A 5,841-nucleotide genomic window follows, 5' to 3' on the forward strand; every position below is an offset into this window, starting at 1 on the left:
CACCAACTGAAGGCCGGTTGCCCTGCCAACCAGATCGCGTCCTGCTTAGGAGGAACCAATCAGGCCTTGAGTTCCCTCCACGTGCGGTCCTTCCATCTGTGATGTGGGAGCCCAGGCACCGGCTCACAAGGCCCCGCCCCGCAGCGGTCCGCCCCACCTGTCATTCATTGATAGCTGCTAGCACTTTTCTGGTTTCTTCACTGTGCATTATGAATATGAATGATGTTAAAATTACTGTAACCAAGTGTGCCTCGTGCACTGTCTCGCATCCAAAGTGTCCTTTTTCCTCCATGGCTTCTGAGGGTTTTTGAAACTAGAAAGACAAATATCTGCAGGTGCTTTCAGAAAAAAACATTGCCATGAGTTAAGTCTACTCTGTTATGTTAACATGTGTACATGTTATATGCATACATATTTAATGTGTGTATATAATATATATGCATTCAATAAGTATATAAGTTTTTGAAAATAACACACATTCATTTAAACTAGCAAGTGTAATGGGGAAATTTTCTAAAATTCATACACTGAGTACATCACATTTTTCTAAGGCTCATGTGGATAGAGCAGCTTTCTAGATGCAGCCCTTTACACATGTTACTGGTTTTTTCCTTCTTTCATCAAACGTTTCTTTAGAATTGACTCGAGGCAAGATACGGTAGAGAAATGGAAGAATCAATTACAGGAGCTGTTCAACTAGTAGGTTAGACTGATGGGTATACACGCAACTTCAATAAAATGATATGTATTGAACGAACCTGGGGGGAAGTGCTAAGATGAGCTCCAAATCCCTGTATTTATGATGATGCCCTCTTCATAGTAAAATATTAGTAATACAATAGCATGTTCTACTTGATCTCTCACCTTTAATTTCATGGTATAATCTTCCACCATTTGTATCCTAACCAAGCATTTCCTCCATAATCCCCAGGAAATAGCAAAACCACTGAAAATAAACATTTCAATCTTAGATTTACTGTTGAAAGAAGTGTGTCATTGATGCCTCAGTTTATTATTGTGGCGCCAAATTCCCAGTGCGGAAGCAGCACGAGCTGGAATTCACGCCCTTCATTTGAAATGATTGCAGATTATTGGCTTTTTCTTGGTAAATATTTAAGAAAATTCCTATTCTCTTAATGCTGTAAAGGGATCTTAAAATCATGGGGATATATTTGTACTCTGCATGACAATGTACATATTCCTTCTTTTTGTTTAGTACAAAAATAGCACTTAAGGAACTTCTGTGAAATAGAAATTCTAAGTAACAACTAGATCTGAGATTTTGTATAAATCATAAAATGTATAAACGTTTTGTGTTGTTTGGTTGATTTGAGACAATCTAGCTCCTTAGCCCAGGCTGGAGTGCAGTGTCGTGATCTTGGCTCACTGCATCCTCCCCATCCAGGTTCAACCCATTTTCCTATCTCTATCTCTGAAGTATCGTGGAGTACAGGCAGATGCTGCCATGGCTGGCTAATTTTTGTATTTTTAGTAGAGGCAAAGTTTTGCAGTATTGGCCAGGCTGGTGTCCAAGTGCTGACCTCCAGTGATCCGCGCAGCTTGGCTTCCCAAGGTATAAACATTTCTAAACATTTAAAGTTGACCTTGCCAATTTGAAATGTAGACATTTATCAGGCTCTGAGTAATTATACTCTTAGTTATCTGCCCAAATCGTTTACCAGGTGCATCTTCCTCAGCAAGGCCTTCGACATCATTTCCACTAGTAATTGACAGCCAAGAAAGCAAGGCTATGCCTCACCTACTTCTTCCTGGGCTAATAATGATCTCAGAGTTAGTTGCTCTTCTTAATTTGGAAAAAATAAATTAAATAATTGTTCTGTCATTAAACACAACATAGAATAATCAGTTCAAAAATTAATTTTGATAATTATTTTGATGCCAATCCCACGTTTGGTAATAATGATTATATACGCAAGTATTTTTTAGCCGATTAAACTGGAACATATTCTTTGAAACATCATGATCGTTGTAGTCAGTAACTTTAATGGAGTACTATGGTGTTTTTGATAAATCCCATGAGTTATTCTCAATGATCTTATGACAGTTGTAATCAAAATGAATCCTTTGGGCCTAGCACAGTGGCCTACACCTGTAATCCCAACAATTTGGGAGGCTGAGGTGGGAAGATCACCTGAAGCCAGGGGTTCAAGACGAGCCTTGCCAACATGGAGAAACTCTGTCCCTATTAAAAATACAAAAAAAAAAATGGGCCTTGTGGTGGGTAAAAAAAAAATACCTTTTTTTTTTTTTTCTGACGAGTTGCAGTGACTCACACTTGTAATCCCAGTGCTTCGGTAGGCTGAGTTAGGAGGATCACTTGAGGCCAGGAGTTTGAGACTAGCCTGGGTGACAGAGCAAGATCCTGTCTCTACAAAACAAAACAAAACAAACAAACAAACAAAAGACGAAAGAATAAAAGGAGAGAAAAAGAATACTGGCTTTTTTAAGTGTGTGAGGCAAACCCTGCCCCATAGTTTGCTAGTGGGTTACCTTTTGTTCGGCATTTATCATGATTATGTGAAAAACTGTCTTGTGATTTTGGTGTCACGGTGAAGAAGAGATTTCTCAACCAGACATTTTAAGAAAGAAATTCACTGAATCTTCAAATTAGTTTTTCCAATTTTGACTTAAGTAAACATTTGACATAATTTTTAAAGAAAAATGGATATTTAAAAACTTTAAATGCCAATAAAAGTGCAAATTTTGGTGGTTGAAGAGCCTAGAATTCCAGCCCCGTTACCTACTGGCAGTCCTACCTTGGGCAAATGTATATTTTTATGCTTCCGTTTCCCAACTATAGAGACACAGTCAACACTCAATAACTCTTGTTTGCTACTGTATTACATACATGTTCTGATTTATTTTTAAATTGGTATACTTTCATCAGTGTATGTTTGGAAAGAGTTTGAATATTTTTTGACTCTTTCATTGAGTAAATCCAAATACTTGTAAAAGAGTTAGAGTTCTTTAATAAAAACTTAACATGAACTAGGGACGCATCTTAAGGTATCACAAATGAAACAAAGCCAATACTGATTCAATACCGGCGCGTAGACTACGGTATTTATTACTCGTTAAATTTGTTCTTCTTAATAAAGCACAGAGGGAATAGGAAATACCTCACACTCTAGCGCAAAGGTTGCTATGACCCTAAGCTGTTGAAGGTTCTTTATAAAATACAGATTTCTGGGACCCGCCTAAGATGATTCCGATGATGGGCGGTATGAATGAGTCACTTATTTAGAAATAACCATTTTAAGGATTAGGACCCCGAAGCCCTGAAACGTCCTGCTGTAGTCAACATTATAGTCACATTCACAGGTCCCATTCTTTGGTTGACATTCCTTTGTGGTTTTCCCACCCTTCTTCCCGGCCTGGTGAACTCCTGTTCAAAAGCCCAGAGCCCGGCTCAAGGTGGCTTCATCTGTGGGGAGCCTCCCTGCCCCACAGTGGGTGCTCCTCTAGGCCATGCCCGTCCTGGGCCTCCCAAGCTCCCGGGGCTGCCCCTGCTGCCTCACCATCCGCTCGCTCCAAAGCGGGCTGTACCTTGATGACTAAGGGCAGCCAGGTGTGCTGGTTCTCATCCAAATACACGAACTTCTCCCAGATCCACAGGCGGTCCAGGTGGTCCGGACTGACTCCCTGCGTAACTGCTCCTGGGCCATGGCTCCCTCAGATGCTCCCCAAAGGGCGGCGTGCGCGGGTCGGGTCCCCTAGCGGCGATGCCGCTTCCTCCAGGCTGCGTAGCATGCGCTTCCCAGGCGTCGCCATCTACCTGGTCGAGCCTCACATGGGTCGCAGCCGCCGGGACTTCCTCACACGCCTGGCCCGCTCCAAAGGCTTCCGCGTCCTCGACTCCTGCAGCTCCGAAGTGACACATGTTGTGATGGAACAGACCTCAGCAGAGGAGGCCATCAGCTGGCAGGAGCGCAGGATGGCAGCTGCTCTCCCGGGTTGCAACCCCCAGCTCTGCTGGACATAAGCTGGTTCACAGAGAGCCTGGCAGCTGGGCAGCCTGTGCCTGTGGAGTGCCGGCACCGCCTGGAGGTGGCCGGGCCGGGGAAGGGGCCTCCGAGTCCAGCATGGATGCCCACCTATGCCTGCCAGCGCCCCACGCTCCTCACACACCACTGTACTAGCCTCACAGAGGCTCTGGAGACACTGGCGGAGGCTGCGGGCTTCCAAGGCAGTGAGCGCCGCCTCCTCGCCTTCTGCAGAGCGGCCTCAGTGCTCAAAGCCGTTCCCAGCCCCGTCACAACACTGAGCCAGCTGCAGGGGCTACCCCAGCTTGGAGAACACTCCTCTAGGGTTGTCCAGGAGCTGCTGGAGCATGGAGTGTGTGAGGAGGTGGAGAGAGTTCGAAGCTCAGAGAGGTACCAGACCATGAAGCTCTTCACCCAGGTCTTCGGGGTCGGTGTGAGGACTGCTGACTGGTGGTAAAAACTGCCAACCCAGGATGACCTCTGAGAGCAGCCCCAGAAACTGACCCAACTGCAGAAAGCGGGGCTCCAGCACCACCAGGACCTGAGCACCCCAGTTCTGCGGTCCGATGTAGATGCCCTGCAGCAGGTGGTGGAAGAAGCTGTGGGGCAGGCCAGGCCTGGGGCCACCGTCACACTGACCGGCGGCTTCCGCAGGGGGACGTTGCAGGGCCATGACGTGGACTTCCTCATCACCCACCCCAAGGAGGGCCAGGAGGCGGGGCTGCTGCCCAGAGTGATGCACCGCCTGCAGGACCAGGGCCTCATCCTGTACCGCCAGCACCGGCATAGCCGCTGGGAGTCCCCTACCCACCTGGCCCAGCAGAGCCACATGGATGCTTTCGAGAGGAGTTTCTGCATTTTACGCCTACCACAACCTCCAGGGGCTGCTGTGGGGCGATCCCCAAGGTCCTGCCCATCCTGGAAGGCCGTGAGGTTGGACTTGGTGGTCCTACCCATCAGCCAGTTCCCTTTGGCCCTGCTTGGCTGCACTGGCTCCAAGCTTTTCCAGCAGGAGCTGCGCCGCTTCAGCCGGAAGGAAAAGGGTCTGTGGCTGAATAGCCATGGGCTGTTTGACCCGGAGCAGAGGACGTTTTTCCATGTGGCTTCAGAGGAAGACATCTTCAGACACCTGGGCCTTGAGTACCTTCCTCCAGAGCAGAGAAACGCCTGAGCCTGCCTGTGGCCCCCACTTCTGCTCAGGAAATTGAGCCACCCCCAACTTGGCCACTGAATGTCTCCAGGCAGATATGCATTCCCCGACCCCCACCTTCACCCCTCCCAAGTGGAGGAGCCCCTCCCCACCAGGGCCTGGCTCTGCCAGAGGTCAGCTGTGCCTGAGGGAATCAGTTGAGCCCCAGCTGGCATGCTGTAGGGGGAGCTTCTGGTGCCAGCCTCATTGCTACGTGACGTTGGGTCTGCTCTTAGCCTTCCCGTGGCTCATGTTCCCGCCCTGGACAGGGCGTGTGAGCAGGGCCCACTTCGTGGAAGCTTGGCAGGGCCTATAGTCATGAATGGCAAGTGGTTTGTTTGCCTGATGTGCAGTGTCCCATCAGTTGTACTGCAGTTACTGTGGCTCCTGTAGGGCACCCTGTCCAGAAGTTCCCGGAAGAGAACCATGTGTCCCTGCACTGTGTTTGAGCCATGACGTGGAGGCTGTCGTTCTTGCCCACAAGGAGCATACTGTGGAGTGTGCTGTAGGCATCTGCACAGGGAGAGGGCCGGGGTAGGAGTTAGGAGGAAGAGAATTTTCAACTCTAAAGCTTCATTACTGCAGTGCCCCAAGCCAGGCTCTGGGCTTCTGCCTTTAAGGCCTGTTCTCAGCACGCTCTCTCAAAAA

The 5,841-nt window shown here is 48.0% G+C and overlaps 1 pseudogene; it reads left to right on the top strand.

The window, feature by feature from the left end:
* Positions 1-3,697: 3,697 nt before the first annotated feature.
* On the top strand, positions 3,698-5,373 carry LOC100408281 (DNA-directed DNA/RNA polymerase mu pseudogene; annotated as a pseudogene).
* The last annotated feature ends 468 nt before the right edge of the window (positions 5,374-5,841 follow it).

The sequence above is a fragment of the Callithrix jacchus genome, chromosome 7 (assembly GCF_049354715.1).
Source record: "Callithrix jacchus isolate 240 chromosome 7, calJac240_pri, whole genome shotgun sequence".
NCBI lineage: Eukaryota > Metazoa > Chordata > Mammalia > Primates > Cebidae > Callithrix > Callithrix jacchus.